The 21,245-nt window shown below is 43.9% G+C and overlaps 1 pseudogene; it reads left to right on the top strand.

Annotated features, from left to right (window-relative positions):
- The first annotated feature begins 766 nt into the window (after positions 1-766).
- On the top strand, positions 767-2,950 carry LOC148016948 (uncharacterized; annotated as a pseudogene).
- The last annotated feature ends 18,295 nt before the right edge of the window (positions 2,951-21,245 follow it).

Below are 21,245 nucleotides of genomic sequence, written 5' to 3'. Positions count from 1 at the left end.
TTGTGCTTTGACTTGGTCAGTTTTACCTTGGCAGGAGGATTTGACGAGAGAGGAGCTCTTAGCTCTTCGGATTCGACAGTTGGAGAGGAGACTTGAGGATATTCAGCTAGCTATTGACATGTTGAAGGTTGCTAGACTAAGGAATAAGGACAGGTTTGACAGCAGGCATCGCTTGCGGCCTAGAGCAATAGAAGAGGGAGATTGGGTATTGGTCTTTGATAGCAGCCTTGAAAATCAGCATACTGCACTTCGGAAGATGGTGAAAAGATGGTTTGGGCCGTACATAGTCAGACATGTTTTTGATAATGCAACATATGAATTGATAGAATTGGATGGGACAATACTTAGAGTGCCTATTGCTGGAAAAAGAATCAAGATTTTCAAGAAAAGAGATGATGAAGATTATGCATTGGAAGAATTTGCAAGAGAAGAGCAACGAGAAGAAACTCCAATGGAAGAGACAGATGATATGACAGATAATCTTGTTGATATACCGGAAATGCATAATGAAGAGATTGATCTGTTTGTGGATCTTGATGATAACGATCATGGGTAGTTGGCCCATCCGGAGGATGCGCAGGATTAGAGGGGGTGGATGTCGTATTGCTGCGCATTCGAGGTGTGAAAACCACCCAAAAGTTGTGTGTGTGATTTGATACTTTGTACATACTTAGTCGTTATGTTTGTTCTTTTATTTTATGTGGGTAATATAGTGAAGAGGGGTTTGAAGCAAGAGGAAGAAATAATTAGTGATGAGTTGACATACATGACTGCCCTTCAAGCTTGTGGTGCTTGTATGAGGGGTTATACTTCAGATGTCTTTGTTGGTAATGGCCTTGTGAGTATGTATGGAGCACATGGGACCATACAAGAAGCAGAGAGTATGTTTATTGGCTTACCATTTCGAAATGTCGTATCATGGAGTGCAATGGCTATCTCTTTGGCTTACCTTTATGGACACCATCCCAAGTTGAATGATGGAAATGCATTTCGCGGGTTGGCTACAAGCTAGCAGATGGGTGTGGGATCAACGATTGGAGTTGAAGTGTATGTACTTGATGGTACTGTAGTTATGATGCTTGTATGAGGGGTTATACTTCAGATGTCTTTGTTGGTAATGGCCTTATGAGTATGTATGGAGCACATGGGACCATACAAGAAGCAGAGAGTATGTTTATTGGCTTACCGTTTCGAAATGTTGTATCATGGAGTGCAATGGCTATCTCTTTGGCTTACCTTTATGGACACCATCCCAAGTTGAATGATGGAAATGCATTTCGCGGGTTGGCTACAAGCTAGCAGATGGGTGTGGGATCAACGATTGGAGTTGAAGTGTATGTACTTGATGGTACTGTAGTCAGAGAAAGACCAGCTTTAACTCTGTCTTTCTTAATTGCTGGTTTAGCAGCAGCATTCTCAACTTTTTGTTATGCAGAACTGACCAGTTGATGTCCATCGGCTGGCAGTGCCTACCATTATGCCTATATCTATGCTGGGGAAGAGGACAAAGGGAGCGTGAAAAAGCAAAAGCGAAAGAGAACTATTTTTGAAAGAGTCTTTTGGGGGGGAAAGAAAAAGAACACTATTTTGAAAGGGAAGATGATGGATAATGGGAAAAACGCGGAAGAAAACGAGGAGGAATGAAGGAGGATGGGAGGCAGCAGAGAAGTTCTCTGAGTCAATGTAGCTGAGGGGAAGAGAAGCGATGACAAAGTTGAAGACAAGAACGATTCATGACAATAACGCATGACAAGGAGGTGACGAAGACAAAGGTGATTTGTTGCGAAGACGACGTAGGCTGAGTGTGACTCCAAAGGAGTTCAACGAAGCTAAAACAAACCAGAGAAAACTGCAATGGGACGAGGCTGTGAGGAAGAAGATGATGATAGTTATAAAATAAGGAGACGATGAAGAACAAGGCCAATAACAATTGTCAAGCTTGCGGTGGACGTAGAAAAGGGAGAAGCAAGTGCTACTGTGACGATACAGACAGACCAACAAAGCAACAGAACTGAATTGAAGATGAAGGTGACAACAAGGAAGAAGTTGTCGAGACGCAGAAAGTGGGAGAGTTAAAGGGGAAACGAGGCGATGGAAGACGCTGGCTATTGATGGGATTTTTGAGTCTGGTGATTGTTCTTGATGGCTGCAATTGTAAAGTCCTATTTATGATGACTATCAGAAGCTTATCAGAAGGTTGCATGTTCCTATTTGCAACCCTCAGGAAGACCTTGCTTCCATCAGATTTGTATCACAGTCAGAGTTGAATGCCTTGGAGGCAGAGGGTTAATCTAGTGTCTTTGATCCTTCTATTAATCTTCACGGGTGCTGCTGTAGCTGGGTGTATTCTGGTATACATTGGTCAAGGAGGTTCTCATGATGAGCTTGCAGATACCCTAAGCTTGATCCTCTTGAAGGGCTAACAAATTTGCAGATCCTCTGCTTGCTTGATAATACAGTCACAAAGAAACAACACTATCATCTTTATGTCATTCACAAGTTGCAGAAGCTACGCCTTCTAGATTTTAGAAAAGTCAAGCAAAAGGAGAGACAAGAGGCAACAGCTTTGTTTGGAACGAAGAAGGCAAAACCTCTAAACGTGGAACCGCCTCCTGCAAAGACATTTGTGCCTGGTGAAATACCTGATGTAAAATCTCCTCCTAAAGCTGAAGAAGTTAAACAAACTGGTCCAACCAAGGAGTAGATTCTGGCTATCAAGGTTGCTATTGCAAACTCTCAAACATTGGAGGAAGTTGCCAGGCTTGGAAAGGCACTTAAATCAGGGCAATTGCAAGCGGAACTAAAGATAGTTGATGATGATGGTGCTTCAAATATGTCAAGTGGTACAGAAGCAGTACCAATGGGCAGCAACAAAGAGGATGTGGTCATGATGGAAGAGCCTACAGATAAATCACCTCAAAATGACTCTTCTACCATGGTTCAGGGGTGAAATTGGGCTGTTTGAGGTGGACTTTTCATAATCACTGCTATATAGTCAGGGAAGATGCCAACTGTTCCTATGGGTTGCAAGCTTTCTCTCTCTAATATCCCATGTTTCCATTACTAATATTTGTGATCATTCAAGAATTACAACAGAATTTCAACATCATAACTTTTCTAGAGCATAATACAACGGAGAAAAAAAAAAGTGGCCTGCTGAAGGAGTGTTCAAAAGAAGGACTGTTTCATAACACAGGCAGGACTGTAATTCTTTATTAAAAGAAAATCACACAGAGATACTGTTTTTGGCTACTCTGTTTTAACAACAGTAGATAGTAGTAAATAAGAACAGTTCACTCATGACTTGAGGGTACATTGAATGAAGTTTGAATATGCTTGATTGATCTTCTATCCTGAAATTAATCAAGGTCCTTTGTGGTCGCGGCTTTGCTTTCGAAACCCTTCGACAACGGCAACGTTCCCTTTGATCGTGCCTCCCCCCAATGCCCAAGGGGGAGGTTATATAGTGCTAAGGGGCGGGAGAGACTCCACACACTTGGAGTCCTCGTGCTTCTCTCTTCTCCCCATGCACTCCACCTCTACAAGCTCCCCACACACCTCACTTACTTCTTCTCACACTCCCTCTCCTCCAGCCATGCATCGGCTGAGGGAAGGGATAATTAGTAAAAAAAAATTGCTTAAATTCTCACCATTTTCAATTTTTCCTTTTCCCCTGGAAGGGAGTTCTCACGCGACTTTGCGGTTTTAATCCCCGACCTCATTTGCACAATGCGGATGGACTCGTTATTGCGCGTGCGGGGTAACCACTTGCCACCGTCATTAGTCGAAACGGGAGATGACTTTGTATAGCTTTTACGCGGGCGTGCAGGGATCAAGATCTATAATATTTTTGGGCAGAAATATTACATTCTCTCCCCCTTGGAAGAATCGAGATGTCCTCATCTTGAAAAGAACTGGGGGTATTATTCATTGAGAGTACTTTCATCCATCCAAGTGGCATCCTCCTCAGGATAATATTTCCACTGGACGAGACATTCTCTCAGGGTTGTGGATCTCAATTGTCTCTCCCTAACATCTAAGATCCTGTCAAGCCGTAGCTCAAGGACTGCCTTGCTAGGCATTACAACTTGTTGATCATCAAATACATGGGTAGGATTAGGTACATACTTCTTCAGTAGGCTGATATGAAATACATTATGAACCTTTAGGTTTTTAGGGAGTTGCAATCTATAAGCATTAGGCCCTAAGCACTTGAGAATCTTGTAGGGTCCACAATATCTTGGACTTAGCTTCTTGCATTCACCTAAGGATAGGAAACTCTTCTTTGGACGTACGCGAATGAAGACCATGTCTCCTTCAGCGAAGATTCTATCTTGATGTTTCAAATCTACGTATGCCTTCTTTCTATCCTTGGTGGCTTGGATGTCCTATCTTATTGACTTCATTTGGTCATCCATATCTTCCAACATTTGCCTTGAAGCTTCAACCCTCAAGGTTGGATCTGAGAAGTTTAAAGGACTTCGACAGTCGTGCCCATACAATGCTTGAAAAGGGGTCATCTGAATGCTTTGTTGATAAGAAGCATTGTAGGAAAACTCAACCAGTGGCAAGTATTGAATCAAACTTTTGGGTTCACGGCAACAATGCGCCCTTAGCATATCCTCAATGACCTGGTTGACTTATTCCGTTTCACCATCGATTTGAGGATGGTAAGCTGTACTGAAACAGAGTTGAGTCCCAATGGCTTTGAAGATAGCTCTCCAGAAGTGTGATGTGAAGCGTGAGTCATGATCACTAATGATTCTTCTGGGCAACCCATGCAGTTTGAATATCTCATTGATGAACAACCTTGCAATGTCTGAGGCTTTATAGTTTTTCTTAACAGGAATAAGATGTGCAACCTTGGTTAGCATATCTACCACAACCATAATAGAGTTGTATCCTTCCTGAACATGGGGTAGGCCAACAACAAAGTCCATACTAATGAATTTCCATTTCATTTGGGGAATGTCAAGTGGTTGCAACTTTCCTAGCATTTTGACATGTTCGGCCTTAATGTGTTGACAAGACAAACACTTAGTGACATATTTGAGAACGTCACCTTTAAGCCTCTCCCAATAGTAGCTCCTTTTGACTACATTGAGGGTCTTGGCATAACCAGGATGTCCTGAGAAAGGGGAGTCATGAGCTTCCCAAAGTATCTTCTGCTTGAGTGACTGGCTTGCCGGTATACATAATCTCGTTCTATAGTAGACAAGTCCACTATTGATAGAGAATTCTTGATACTTAGCATGTATTTTTCGATCATGATCCTTGATAGGGATCTCCCTTAGCATCTTCTGATAGGTTGGATCATGGCATGCTTCTTCTCTAGCTAGCTCAAGTATTGGGTTGTTTGGCATGGATACCTTTGTGGCTAGAGATCTAGCTGTTGATGGATCTTGCAAGATTTTGAGAATTAAGAAATGCCTTGGGACTGAGTGCATCGGCAACTACATTCTCCTTTCCAGGCCAGTATTTGATTTCAAAATCATACTCCTCCAGCACTTCAATCCATCGATGTTGCCTCATATTGAGCTCGTTCTGGGTAAAGATCCACTTAAGACTTTTATGATCCATCACTAGGGTAAACTTGTTACCCAACAGGTAGTGTCTCCAAAGCTTGAGAGCATGGATGACAGCTAACAGCTCTAGATCATGGGTAGCATAATTCTTCTCATGGCTCTTCAGCTTCCTTGAAGAGTATACTACAGGATGACCTTCTTGCATAAGCACACATCCTAAGGAAAGCATGCTAGCATCGGTTACTACTTCGAACGCCTTACCAAGATCCGAAAGTTTTGGGATAGGTGCTGATACCAAACTTTGCTTTAGACTATCAAAGCTAGATTGTTCGGTAGTTGACCATGCAATCCATGTTTGCTTCTTTAGTAGATCCATCAGAGGCGCTGCAATCAAAGCACAGTTTTTGATAAAGACCCTGTACCATCCTTTCAATCCAAGAAAACTGTGTATTTCTTTGACAGTTGTTGGTGTTGGCCATTCCAAAACATCTCTGACTTTGGCCGGATCCACTGAGATTCCTTCTACTGATACGATGAATCCTAGATATTCAATCTCACCTTTGAAGAATGTACACTTCTTCATCTTGGCATAAAGCTTGTGTGCCCTCATTGTCTCAAGGACAATGCAAAGTTGGGGTTCATGATCTTCTTCTTGTTTGGAGTAGACTAAGGTATCGTCGAAGAAGACGAGTACAAAGTCATCAAGATATGTGTTGAGTGTGAAATATGTTGGTTTTTGGGCTGATTTTTTGTTGTTTTTGATGATAAATGGTTGTTTATTTTGAAGTGTTTGGAAAGGTTTGGATAAGTTTGAAGGGTCTTTGATGGTTTTTAATGAGGATGTTTGGTTCTGTAAGGTCTAACTTTCTTCTGTTTTCTTCTGTTTTGATAGTAGAGATGGTTGAATGAATGTTTTGAAAGATGATTGAAGTTTTGTGAAGAGGTTTATGAAATATTGAATTGGTTTTGTTTTAGTTTTTATGATTTTTATGGGTTCTGTTGATCTTCTGTGAAGTTCTGTAAGCTTCTGTACTCTGTTGTTCCGTACTTCTGTTGCTCTGTGGTTCTATTTTGTTGTTTTTGTTGAGTGTTATGATGGATGTGTGGATATTTTGGGAAGTGTTTTTGTCTTAGGAAAGGATGAGTGGAAGCTCTATCCAAGCTAATTGAAGTGAAGAAGTAACTGCTGAAGATTCACAGAAGGTTACAGAAGATAGTGACAGAAGCTAGATCTCACAGGACACTATGAAGTCTCTGGTGCCCCTTCATACCACACATACCTTTTGGAAGGTGTATTCACGACCAAGAGAGGAGTATTATGTGTGATTATTTATTATTGTAGTGAGGATATGATGTACTATTGATGGAGAGAGAGAGACAGAGAGTCAGAGATAGTAAAATCTATCAAAACAGTGTAACTGTATATGAGAGATTGAGAAAGAGAACTATGAAGACATTGAAGATGAATAATATGTGATTGATTTCCATTAAAAGATGGTGTATTCCCTTGTTTTCTTTGTTCTATTAATGGATTTTGTAAAGATATTGAATAATATGGTTGATTTTATCAAATCCGTGGAAGAAATCTATTATGACGCTGCGTGAAGAATTGTTGTTTTCTTTGTTTTGATGATCAAAAGAATGAAATAAAAGCTTGTTGATGTTTGTACAAGATAGATTTTCTTGCAAGAGAATTCCCTTTTCCTTGGTGTTCCTCTTGGGGCTCCATGTTTTTGGTGCGCAGCCGGGGAAAATTGCCATCAACAAGCACAAACAGAGGCTGAAAATGGAAGAAGTGGCACTGTGGAAAAAGAAGTAAATCAATGGATAGTAGAGTTCCTGCCACTGTGGAAGAATTGCAAGCCTTCATTGCCAAGGCAACATTCTACAAAAGATTCATTCCCCAATGGAGAAAGCACAATTCCATTCTGATGAAGTCCCTCTACGACGGTCTATTTTCACTACCTTCTAAAGCTATAGAAAGTTGCATCATAGTTGTAAAGTTCCTCCCACAAAATTGAAGAGTAGAACAGAGAGAATGAGTATCAATGGAGGATTTGGCCTTCATTGAAGAATTTTCAGACATCATCAAGTGGGAAATAGTCAAGAAGCTTCAGGAGTCGTGGTCTGTGGAGGTTCACAAAAATAAGAAGTAACAGAGCTGGGACTTGTTCGTAGACGCTCAACAACAAGATACGTGGGATGCTTGGTGTTCTGATAATCTTTTGTTTGTCCAATTGGCAACCTACTGGAAGTTGGTAGACAGAGTGTTCTTTACAATATACACTATTGAAACCATCAGAAGCTAGCATTACTATGATGATGGCACCACCACAATGCTTAGATGTATGCATTTTGACACCTTCAGAACTGAATACCTTCCTCTATGCAGTGGTATGAAAGCAGAATTCAGAGATGTTGAAAAGGAAGAAGTATAAGAAATGTTGGCAAGAGAGTCTTCCAGAGACTGAAGCCTTCTGTTATCCCTCTATGGAGCACTAATAACATAGTGGAGCCAACCCCCCACATGAATGATGCCATCCGGAGACAAGCACTAGAACGACTTCAAAGGTATGTGAGAAGAGAGAAAGCAAGAATCAAAGCCGAGAACAAGCTAGCAGGAGAAGCCGCCTTTAATGCCCTTGGGAAACTCTTTACAGAAGTCCCAATGGCACATCAAGCCCTTCCTCCTCCTGTTGGAGGTCCACTTCCAAGCCATATCCATCCTAGAAATATTGATGACAGGCCAGCAAATGTAGTCCCCTTGCCAATTTTTAAGGGAGAGTACAATGAAGACCCTGATCTTCATGTAGCAGAGTTTATGGTAGCATGTGTGGCTAACAATGCGAGAACCCCTGAGCATTGGTTAGCAATATTCCCCGCCACTTTCAAGGGCACGGCGTTTCAGTGGTATGAGAGACAAGCAGCATGAACTTTTGGCAAATGGGATGACCTAAAGTTGGCCTTCCTCACTAAATTCAGGCATGAAGGTTTTGAAGAGCGGATGCGAAAGGAGTTCATGAATTTAGGTCAGTCCTCTAGAGAAAGAGTAGAAGCTTATGTCTTGTGAATGGAATCCATCCTAAAGATATGGACTAACCACCATTTGGACGAAGGAATCCAGAAAGGGGTGTTTCTCAGGGGCCTACAACCAGAAGTTCGCAAGTTCGTGGAATTGAGAAGACCAGTCAATCTGCAAGCTGAAGTGGAAGGTGCAAGATTGTATGACAAAGTTGAAGTAAGGCTATCAATGACTCTAGGAAGAGGAGTCTTACCCCCTCATATGCATGGAATGTTATACCCACCAAATGCAGTCCCAGGGACAATTCCCTACCCCTATCCCCAGATACAAACAGTGCCGCAGTATAGTGCACCTAATCCAATGTGGTCACCACAGACGACAGTGCCTCAAATGATGGTTCAACCACAACAATAGTGGCCTCAAATAGTTCCTCCAATGGCGACTCAACAACAGTGGAATCCTACCAACTGGAATCAACAACCCCAAGTCTCAACAGGAGCTCTGAATCAGAGCTAGAATAGAGGACCTTCTGGATCTACCCAACCAGTGTATGCAGTAATTACAGAAGCTTCCCAAAATCCCACAACAAGCACTTCAAGAGGTGAAAATCTGAAGGACTACTTATCCAACTCAGTTGCAAGTATTAAGAAAGAGCTTCTGGTTGTGATTACAGAGTAGCTATAGACGCTGAAGGTGAATACCGCCAATATATCCACTCTTGCAGGAGCTGGAAGAGATGTGATGTGCTCTAATACATGGTGTGGAAAGTGTCATCAAGCGGGACATTTAGCCACTGAATGTACCCGAAAGCCAACCATTCCTAGAGCCTTCTGTTCTTACTATTTGCGGAAGAACCATACAAAGGATATTTGCTCTCTGAAAGAGATGCATGAATGAAGATAGAAGGATGAAAATGCAAGATTCAATTTGCTAGAATCCAAAATGACAACACAGGACATTGGACCAAAGCCTAGGGAATTTGGTTCTAATTTTGGTCCAAGGAGGTTTCCCTCTCAAAGTTACGGAGGACGACAGTCTGGCGGTGGTCTGAGATCAGAGGTGGAATGTTATAGGTGTGGAGAAAAGGGACATATCTCCCCAAATTGTCCAAACCCTAGACGATTTGTGGATTACAAGCCCTTATGCAGCCGATGCAAAGGAGAAGGCCACACTGCAAAGGACTGTCCCAGTCCAGCTCCTGTAAAGGCCAATGCCACCAATAGTCAACAGAAGGTACAAGAACCTGCTTCCAATTTGGTAGAGTTGGAAGTTGCCGCTGTGACATGCACCAAGAAGAAGGAACCAGTGGTTCAGAATGGAAATGACTCTCCTGCCAAGGCTGTGAAGTTCAACCTACCTATAGAGGGACAGAGCAGTACAGAACAGAACAGTACAGTAGAGAGCACTACAGTGCCACAGAAGGCTATAGAGATAGTCCTAGAGATAGAACCAGAGGCCCAAGAGATAGATGATACCGAAGCACTTCCAGAAATAGAAGAAGTGTCGATGCAGTAATTGTTAGCAAAAAGATGAAAGATGAAAATAGGTGTAGCCCCATTCCCCAGCCGGCTAGAGAAGCCTGTGGATCCTATAAAAGATTATGACTTGGTCAAGGACCTAGACACTTTTAAACCAAACTTAACATTCCGACAGTTGCTGATGCTATCTTTGAGCTATCGAAAGAGATTCAAAAGCATCTTGACAAGAAGGCGTGGACTAAGGATCTCTCCTTCAACAGCAACCAAGACCAATAAGGCCCTAGAGCCTGTAAAGGAAGTAGATGTGGCTAATGCCTTTCTAGATCTTGGAACCCCAGAGATTAGCGTATGGATAGAAGGATGCTTAATTTCAAATGCATTGATTGATGGAGTCTCATCAGTAAACCTAATGATGGATATCACAATGAAGGACTTAGGGTTGCAAGGAATTCAACCTACATAGTGGCTTATCAGATTGGCAGACCAAAGTAGAGTTAAACCGTTGGGCATCCTTCCATATGTAAAAACAACCCTTGCAAGAAGAGACTATTGGCTGACATATTTGTGGTCAAATCAAATTCTTATGCGACCTCATACCTTCTGCTGTTGGGATGACCTTGGCTTTTTGAAGCAAGAGCCAGGACAGACTGGTTCAAAGGAACCCTAACCCTAGGCAGAGGACCCAATAAAGCAGTGTTAAAGCAATATGAATCGCAAAAAGGAAATGGATCCACATCCATTGAGGTAATAACTGACTCCTCTAATGAGGTAACAGATGGTATGTCAGGAGATGAAGAAGCTGTTAAGCAGATCTTTCCTAAGAAAATAGAGACACTGCCCCTAACAATGGACACTGTAAGCTAATTGCCACAGGATGTAAAATCCTTGTCCATGGGAGAATACCTCCTGCCTCAACTAGAATTGAAATCACCTTTGATAGTGAAATAGAAGCATGGATGTATTGTTCTCCCTGTTACATGACAGTCGCAGAGACAGAGCAGAGTCAGTACAGAGACAGTACAGTTACAGAGTAGAGAGAGTACAGAGGCACAGCAGATACAAAGCGGCTACGAAACAGAGACAGAGCGGATACAGAGACAGTAACAGATATAGAGCCAAAGCCAAAGGTAGAAGCCGAGTCAGAACTGGTGACAGAAGCAGAAACAGATACAGAGGCAGACAATCTGTTCTTCTCCTACTACAGAGCCTCTACAAAAGCAGAGACAGAGCCTCCAGAGAATGAGAATGAAACTGATAAGGAAGAAAATGAAGTAGGCTATGAAAGTGCAGATGAAGAATTCCCTCTGATAGAGGATGATGTTGTTGATGTCCCTACAGAGACCTCAGAGGCCGAATATCTTAGGGTACTGGATGGAATGACCATGGTTCCGTTTGGGTTGATCATTGGACCACAAAGTATGCAGAATATGTATAAGCAATGGATTAAAGGCATAAAAATCAAGTTCACCAGAGGCTCCTATCATCTTGACTGTTCAGTCCAAAGAAAAGATGATGACGATGCCCCCTGCCAACAAAAGCCCAAGCCCTCAAAGCCACGGCCGCTAGTAGGTCCATGGTATGTGACATTCCTGGACGCATCCTCTGAAGATGAAGCCTTGAGTCCTAAAGAGCTCACCACTCAAACAAAAGCAAACAAAGCTCTGATACCCTTCTAGCAACTTAAACAGATGGATGAGTCATCTGTTCAAAAGGAGGACACTGGTTCTAGTGGGACATCAGATGAGGATACCACTCTCTTGAAAGAGTCAGACCTCTATCCAGAAGCAATCCATGGGACATTTATCCGCGAAGTGGAAGGTGAAAGACAAGTAATGTTCCTGGATGCTGAGGGTACTGAACGTCACCTGAAAGTGGGTCTCAATCTTCCAAAAGAAGAACTAGTGGTCCTTCGAGACCTACTAAAGGAGAACTTAGACGTGTTTGCTTGGTCCTATAAAGACCTGAAGGGGATTGATCCCACAGTACGTCAACATCACATTGATCTAGACCCCGATGCCAAACCTGTAAGGCAAAGACAAAGACAGATGAATCCTAATTACTCTGCTCTGGTGAAGGCCAAATTATTGAAACTTCTTGAAGCACCATTCATCTATCCCGTGGCTAGCACTGAATGGGTTTTGCCCATTATGGTAGTACCCAAGAAGAACGGGAACCTTCGAATATGTGTTGACTTTTGAAAGCTCAATTCGAAGATGAAGAAGGATCATTTCCCTATCCCTTTTACAGACCCACTGTTGGACACAGTGGCAGGCCATGAGCTTTATTCCCTCTTGGATGGATTCAGCAGATATAACCAAGTCCAAATCGCAGAAGAGGACCAATCCAAAACAACCTTCACCACGGAATGGGGGACCTATGTCTACAGAGTGATTCCATTTGGGCTCTATAATGCACCTGCCACCTTCCAACGAGTAATGATGGCTTCCTTTCAGAATCATCTGCATGATTTCATAGAGGTGTATCTTGATGACTTCTGTGTCTATAGTTTGATCCGTGAGCACTGGGGACACCTAGAGCAATGTTTTGACAGATGTTGAGAGTATGGGATTTCTCTCAACCCCGACAAATGTGTCTTTGGTGTCTCCTCAGGAGTTCTTTTGGGCCATATTGTCTCTGCACAAGGAATTGCAACAGACCTGGCAAAGATTGAGAAGATTGCCACCTTAACAGCACCAACAAACCTCAAGTAATTGAGAGGATTTCTTGGCCATGTGGGCTATTACAGAATATTTATTGCACATTTTACAACTAAGGTAGCCCCTCTACACAAGCTCCTAAGGAAAGAAGCTGATTTCCTTTGGAATGATGACTGTGAAAAAGCATTTAATACCCTAAAAGAATGCTTGATCCAAGCACCTATTTTACAACCTCCTAATTGGACGAAGGAGTTCCATGTGCACACAGATGCATCAATTGAAGGGCTAGGTGCTGTCCTATGTCAAAAGAGCCCTTCTAAATTAGATCAACCGATATACTATGCAAGTCGAAAGGTCACTGATAGGGAACGGAACTACACAGTGACATAGCTTGAGTGCTTGGCAATGGTGTTTGCACTGGAGAAGTTTCGACACTATCTATTGTCCACACATTTCAAGTTCTATGTGGATCATGAGGCCCTGTCATTCCTGATGAACAAAGCAGATGTTAAAGGACGACTGATGAGATGGTTTCTCCTATTCCAGGAGTTTCACTTTGAAGTAGTCACTAAGCATGGCCGCTCCCATGTCCTAGCTGATCATCTATCACGGATCCCTCAACCAGAAGAAGAGGAACATGATGATCTAGACCTTCCTGAGTCTTCCTTGTTTCTAGTTGAAACAGTTACTCCCTGGTATGCAAACATAGCCAATATCCTAGCAACTCAACAATATCCTCCTGGCATCTCAAGCCGTGAGAAGAATAAGCTTATGCTAGAATCAACCCCCTACACTTTGTTAGGCGGTGCACTGTACAAGAAAGGCAAAGATGAAGTGTTGCGAAGATGTGTTGCAGGAGAGAAAATCGGCATAGTATTGAAAGCATGCCATGACGAACCATGTGATGGACACTTCGCAGGAGAAGCAATAGCCAAGAAGGCTCTATTAGCAGGACACTAGTGGCCGACCCTCCACAAGGATGCATATGATTACTGTAAAAGATGTGATGCTTGTCATTGAATGGGGAAACCCACCAAAAAAAGTGCCATGCCACTGCAACCCATTCTTCCCCTAAAGCTGTTTGAGAAGTGGGGGATTGATTTCATGGGTTCCACTGATCCGCCCACAAGAAGAAAACAAAACAGATACATCTTAGTATGTACGGATTATGTCACAAAGTGGTGTGAAGCTAATGCCCTAAAGCAGGACGATGGTAACAGCGTAGCCCTGTTCATGTATGAGAATATCATCACCCGTTTTGGCAATCCCCTAGAGCTGGTAAGTGACAGAGGCACTCATTTCATAAATAAAGTCATGGAAGAGTTGACAGAGCTATATAAGATCCGCCATCGCAAGTCCACTCCTTACTACCCCAGAGCCAATGGCCAAGTCGAAGTCACCAATCGCATCCTCCGCTTGATCCTGGCAAGGACGATTGCCACACATCATCGTGATTGGGATGATTGACTTACAGAGGCCCTCTAGGCGTACAAAACCTCCCATAAGGTAGCTACAGGACAAACCCCTTTTCAGCTGGTGTATGGTACAGAAGCTGTTTTCCCTGTTGAACTGGAATTGCCCTCTTTGTGAGTGGCTATCAAAGAGCATTTGGGGGACGATGATTCATTGCAACGTTATCTCCTGCACTTGGAATGTTTAGACGAAACTCACAGGATGGCTCTACAGTGCATGGAAGCCATGCAAGCTCGACACAAGGCCTATCATGACAATTTCATCAAGCATAAGGAGTTCAAAGAAGGTGATCTTGTTCTAGCCTATAATTCAAGATTTGGCAAGTTTCCTGGCAAGCTTCAACAGCAGTGGATAGGCCGATATAAGGTACTTGTTGTCAACCCTAATGGCTCTGTCCAAGTGCAGAGCGTTGATACCTCTGATGATCCCTTCCTGATTAATGGTTATCGCCTCAAGAAGTACTTCCCTCCTTGGGGATCTTGACAATCACAGTCACCTGATCCTTTCCCTCGTTGGCGTGGCATTGTAACTCTTATGATGCTACTTTTGATAGTCGTTCTTCAACCACTCCTGATGAGGTGGATGCAACCCTCTGTCCCCTCAGCCCCATCTCCCACCCTTGATATCTTATCCTCTATTTTCCACCAGCGACAGTGGCGAGGATGGTTCTGACAAATGGTATTTCTACCATTCCCTTGCTTAATTCGAAAAAGAAAAAAATATACATATCGATCATGGGAGAAAAGGACTTCGGTCCCTGTCATGCTGACCTATCCTTCGAGAAAAGGTGGAGACACCCTTGGGAATAGGAGAAAGAGAAAAAAAAAACAAGAAAAAAGAAAAGAAAAGAAAAAACTGTTATGGGAGAAAAGAAAGAAATTCCCTGTCATAGCAGACCTCGTTCCAAGAAAAGGTGGTCAACACCCTTGGGCGAGAAGCTGGCTGTGGAAAAGATGGCAACACCCATCAGTCCAGAAAGTAGATTCATCAGTTGACATCCCCAGGATCCAATTTCGCAGCTGCCTCCCTTGGTACGGTGTGTCCTGTGCCTTTCTGCAGAGCGTTTGATAGTCCTCTAGCAAACGCCATGTTCCTATCTAACACAATGTTTGATATGATGGCTACCTCCCTGGGTACGCATCTTCAACAACTGATGATGCGATCTTCATCGACAAACAATCAAGTGACGCGAGCTTTTATCCTAACCAGATGGGGAAGTGAGTATGGGGTTTCCCTCTGTAACTATCAAACGAGTGTGAGACAGAGGGTGGGGCGAGTGACCAGTCTTTTCCCTTCAAATCAAATGAGAGGTGAGAAGTGTGAATGGAGTGTTGCACCCACAGGATGGGCCTCTCAATGCACAAAGCACGATCTATTCCTGTGCACTGCACCATAAGGCTCCCTGGCCTTCCTTCTCGCACTGTATACCAGCACAGGGCGGGATGCACTATTGCACCATCAGATGCGCACAAGGCATACAACCTCTGTACAAGCGACCGTGAGGATTACATCAACGGGTTTCAGGACATGGCTGCCCTCTGTATCTTTCAACAGAGTTTGAGACAAAGGGTGGGCTGAGTGTGACTGGAGTTTCTTCAATCAATTACCGAGAGGTGAGGATTGAGGGATGTTACAACCTTTGGAGTCAAGTACGTTTCCGTTTCCCTATGCACCCATGGGCTGGGTTTCTGCCATCAACACATGACACATCATTTTGTTCTACACACTGCACTACAAGGCTCCCTTGCCTTCCTTCTTGCACCTATGCCAGCCGGGTTGGACATACTAATGCACCATCAACTGTGCACCCTGGCGTACTCCTCTACACCATCCCCCTTGTTAATTCCTAAACCAGGTGTGAGATATGGGTTTCAATCATTATTCATCGAGTGATGTCCGTAATGGGGCGAGTGACTGTTCTCTCATCCCATCTGAGTGTTGTAAGCTGAGTGACTATCCTTCGTCAGCGACACCGACCTGACAAGATTCATCCATTAGCTACCTCCCTGGGTGCTACATGGTCCCTGCCATGCTGGACGCATCTGTTGCAGAGGGAGCTCTGGTATCTCCTGCCGCCGCCGCCTGAGACACAGTGTGCGATGTTGACAATCGATTTCAACTATCTGCCACACGGGCCAAGTTTTCCTAACCCTATCTCCTGCTTGCACGTGTATGTTAAGGTGTTAAGTGTGGGGATGTCAGCGTCTAGTCTGTCAGCATCCAGTCGGTTGTCGAATCGTAGGTTGTCGTGATGCATTTCCCTTGCCGTTAAGGTTTTAAGTGTGGGGACGCGTCCCTGCACGTCTACATTGCATACGCCTCTGCATTTGCCTTAACCTGATAATGTATCTATGCGTGCCATGTTTTTACCCTTCTGGTATCCCTTCCCCACTCACCCGTCCATTTTCAACCCACCCTTGGGGCCATTCCCTTGCAGTTTTCCTTCATTCCCTGATTTTGCTGTCTTTCCATGTGAACGTACCCTACATTCACCGAACTTCCAAATCTAAACTTATAACCATGTTCATCCCTTTGAACTGTCCATTTTTCCTTTTTACCCACCCCTGTTCCGATGCACGATTTTTGAGTTATTAATTTTTGAAGGATTTTGCGTACATTAGATGATTTTCCATGTGAACGCGCTTTTCTTGCTTCGGAACCATGCTCTGACATGGCAACCCTGACAACCACTTTCCCCCTGACATTTTTTGTTTTTACTCCGTGTCATTCCGATGCACGGTTTGTCCAATCTTAATTTTTGCGGTTTCTCGAGACCTTTTCGTGTGTCTTTTTGACATTTTTCCGTGTGAACCTGCCTTGTTTGCATCGAAATTCTAGTTTGACTTGAAAACCGTGTCCATCGCGCCTTTCCCTCCATTTTTACTTTTTTCTCCCCCTATTCCGGCTTTCGAATTTTTCATTATTAATTTTTAAAAGTGTTTTTGAGTGTTTTTTTGGTGTTTTTTTGCATGTGAATGCCTCCTAACTCTATCAGAACTGCATTTTAATGTTACAGGCTTGTGCCCCATCTTCCCTCACACATTTTTCCTTTTTTCTACCCTCTGTTCCAGTGAACCGGTCTTCTATTATTAATTTCTGACCATATTTGAGTGTGTCCTTTTTATGTTTTTCCCATGTGAACGTATCTTATCTCAGTCGGAACAGTGTTTTGACGTGATACCGTTGTCGAGCACGTTCTTCTGCCCATTTTTCCTTCTTCCTGCATTTTATTCGAATGCACGGATTTCTTGAAATTAATCCCCGTATGTGTTTTTGGGGCCGTTTTTCATATTTTTTTGCATGTGCACGCCCTTTATTCCCCTCGGAACCCCCGTTGACCTTTTCTCCTATCTTCGCCCTGTCGTCTTCTACATTTTTCATTTTTACACCATTTCGTTTCGACGATCGGATTGTGAGATATTAAATTTTCTTTCTTTTGATGTGTCTCACGCGACTCGTCTCTCGCGTGAACGCACGCATTTTCGATTTTACGCGTCTAGCCACGCCCGGTCGCGTAAACGCACCCCATGCCGATGTCCAGGCGCCGTTTCGATCCCGTCACTGCAAATTTTTTCACGCCGCCCCGCGCACGCGCGCGGGACGGCGGCACCCCCCTCCCGCATCCGTTACCCACCCCTCCCCCCTTCCCTCCTCTCTCTCCTCTCTCTCCTCTCTCTCCTTCTTTCTTTCTTTTCTTTCTTCTTATTATTTATTTCTCTCTCCTCCCCTCCCTCTCTCTCCCCGTAACCCCCTCCCTTCTCTCCCCTCCTTCTACAGCACCTCCCTCCCTTCCATTCCCTCCTCCCTCCCCGTCATCTTCTCCTCCCCTACTCTCGCGCCTCTCCCTTCTCCCCCCAAGGCACCTTTCTCCGCCCGCCGCTAGGCCTGGCCCTGATTCTGCCCGCTTGGCCCCGATTCCACCGCCGCCCTGATTCGCCGCCTGCCTCCGTTCAGGCCGCCTACCGCCGTCGACGTGAGCCGCCGCGCCTCCGCCGTCCCACCGGGCCTCCCCTTCCTCCTTCTCCATCTCCTGCTCCCCCAGCTCCTTCCCCTCCCTCCCATCGCCGGCCACCCACCTTCCCCTCCTTAACCAGCCCCCAACCCCCTGGCTCCCAACCCCGATTCCTCCGACCAACCCCTCCCCCTAAGCCCCTTTCCCCTACCCCCTTCCTGAGCCCCCCTCCCCCATCCTAGCCCCTGTTCACCCCCTCTCGTAGCGAGCCAAACGCATCGACACAACGAATCAAAAAACCCACCTCAAACCCCGTGGTTTTCGCACAACAACCCCGTTCTGTGATTTTTTTTTTCTTATTACGTCTCTGCATCAGCCGTTCACGTGCGTGTATGCGTGATCGCGTCTCTTTGCGACGACTGTTCACGCGCGAGACGCACATTTGGACTTGTTCGTGCAGTGGTGCGTGCTCGTTCGTTCACACGTAGCTGTTCACGCGTGTCCGGGTATTCATTTTTGAAATCCCGAAAATCATTTTTTAATCACAAAATCCATTAAACACATTTCAAATTTGAAAAAAATCATAAAAATCTCCAAACAAATTCTGAAAAAATTCTCGAAAATTGCTGAAATCTTTTCCCACAGTTTAATAAATTTTCTTCTTTAAAAATCCTATTAAAAAATTCCTGAAAATTTCAAATTGACTGAAATTCTTTTTAAACTGATGGAAATTGATTAAAAAATCCAAAAAATACATAAAAATAAGAAAATACATTGCTTCATATTTGAATTTTTGACAAAGGGGTACAAAAGCAAAGTGTTAATTTGTAAAGGATGTTTCCATGTTGAGCACATTTTTGTGCCTTTATTTGCACTGATTTCCTAGTTATCATTTAAATGAAGAGCACCCTGCCACGGCACAAATCGAACCACGAATCGGCCAAGAGAGGCTACAAAATGTATCTGTTCTGTTTTCTTCTGGTGGGAGGATCGATTGGGCCGATGAAGTCAATGCCCCACTTCTCGAACGGCTTCAAAGGAAGGATAGGTTGCAGTGGCATAGCGATGTCGTATTGCTGCGCATTCGAGGTGTGAAAACCACCCAAAAGTCGTGTCTGTGATTTGATACTTTGTACATACTTAGTTGTTATGTTTGCTCTTTCATTCTATGCCGAAGACGGAGAAGAATAAGGAGTTTTGGTAGACTGGTAATTCAAGATGCAGTCTCATGGACCACTTTGATTGTGACCAAGGGTTCATTTGAAAGCCTGTGGCAGTATAGGAGCATTCCCAATGGGCCAAGAGATACATGCTGAGATCATCCTAAGGGGCCTAGAAAGAGACCCTGTTATTGGTGACATGCTCGTGGACATGTATGGAAAATGTGGCTTTATCAAGGAAGGACGAGAAGCATTTGAGAAATTGACTGTCCATAATGTTATAACGTGGACAATAATGCTAGATGCCTATGTTCATAATCGTGAAGGTGATATGGCTATGCGATGCTATGAGGAGATGCAACATCAAGGGGTGCATGCCAGTTCTATTACATATGTTATCTGCTTGAAAGCTTGTGCAACCACAGGAACAGGACAAGGTGGTAAGCCTGACTTGTATGATCCAGACAAGCCGTTGTAGACCAAGGAGCAATCTGATGCAAGTGCAGGACTAAGGAGACTGACATCTCTGAGGAAGGGATATGATGATCATTTTTGGGAGGGAAATGCTCCTGATCTTCACCCTGTACGGACTCCTGATGCTAGTAGTTCTGACAAGTATGGATATTTGACATTGATGGGCGGAAGTTCTCAGAGTCAAGTGGCAGGGCATTCTGTGTGGAATTGTATTGGGCCTGTTGGTCGCAATGAGGCCAAATCTGAGGGACGCTAATTTGGTGTGGAACGAAAAGGAAGGAAAAATAGGCTTTTCTGGGGAAAAAGGAGGAGCTTTTTTTGAATCGGACAAGGGGGGAAAAAGCAGATTCGAAAGGAGAAGGAAAAGGGGAGCCGCTTTTGGAAAATTGGAGGATGGTGTCGGGGGATTGTTCTGTCGTTCCCTTACAGGCACTTGGTGAAGGGATTGCTCTCGAATGCTAGCTCTGGCTGTGTATGCCATCATGACCTAGCATATTGTGGATTTAGAGGCAGGCACAGGACGCTCTGGTATGGTGGCTTGCACCCTGGGAACGCGTGTCATGATGCCTTAATTCCAGGATTGATGCTCAAAAGAGAGAAAAGAGGCAAGAGCCTAGAGAGAGAAAGCAGCCAGGGTTCAGATTGATGTCCGATATTGAGACATCTACAGACATGAGGAAAATCTTTAATGATAAGATACTTGGCAGTGAGGTGACTTTCACTATTTCTGAGATTTTGGGCATCTCAAAAAGAGAGTTGCAGGATCAGTTTCAGGAGGTTTTGAAGAGGAAAAGACATGCATTGTCTACCACTGATACACAGGGAGTTTTGATTGGGAAGTTGGATGAGGATGAGGATGAGGTTATGGTTGAGAATGCTTCTGTTTTTCCACAGGTAGAGAAGAGGGTTCAGCCTATGCATTATGCTGAAATTGATGAGCCTGTCATGATACCGCGTAGTCACTTTTCGCGGAGCCATTGGGCTAGGGCAACTACAGAGACGATGGTGAAGATTGGAGAGAAACAGGTGCCTTATGTTGCATTGGTGGATCATGGTTCAGAGATTAATCTCATAGTTCGTGGAGTTTATGAGAGTAACAGATGGCCTATGGATGTAGAGCATGGGTGGCGTATGAGAGCCGCCAATAACACTGCAGGTGATTTATATGCTGCTTGTCCTAGTGTCAGGGTTTCTATTGGTGATGTAGAGGAGGATTTTCATTTCTTTGTGCAAGATTCATGCTCTTATCCTATAATTCTTGGACAGCCATTCATCACAGAGATGTGCATGGAAACAAAGGTCATGGATGATGGTTCTGCTTATGCACGGATTCGCAGTAAAGATGGTATGAGAGCAGTTCAGTTTATGACTGTATGTGTGAACCATGTTAGAAACAGAGATACTCTCAGAGATGCACCTTTGCCCACTATGAGGGATTCGGGTTTTCATTAGGTACCGCCGTTTCGCGAGACGACGATGGTACAGAGCAGAGGAGATTGGAGTT

Source organism: Lygodium microphyllum, chromosome 22 (assembly GCF_053477565.2).
Source record: "Lygodium microphyllum isolate KBCC chromosome 22, Lygodium_microphyllum_v1.1.10, whole genome shotgun sequence".
Classification (NCBI taxonomy): Eukaryota; Viridiplantae; Streptophyta; class Polypodiopsida; order Schizaeales; family Lygodiaceae; genus Lygodium; species Lygodium microphyllum.
Note: the sequence above shows the minus strand (reverse complement) of the source record. Positions and strands in the feature narration are given on the sequence as shown.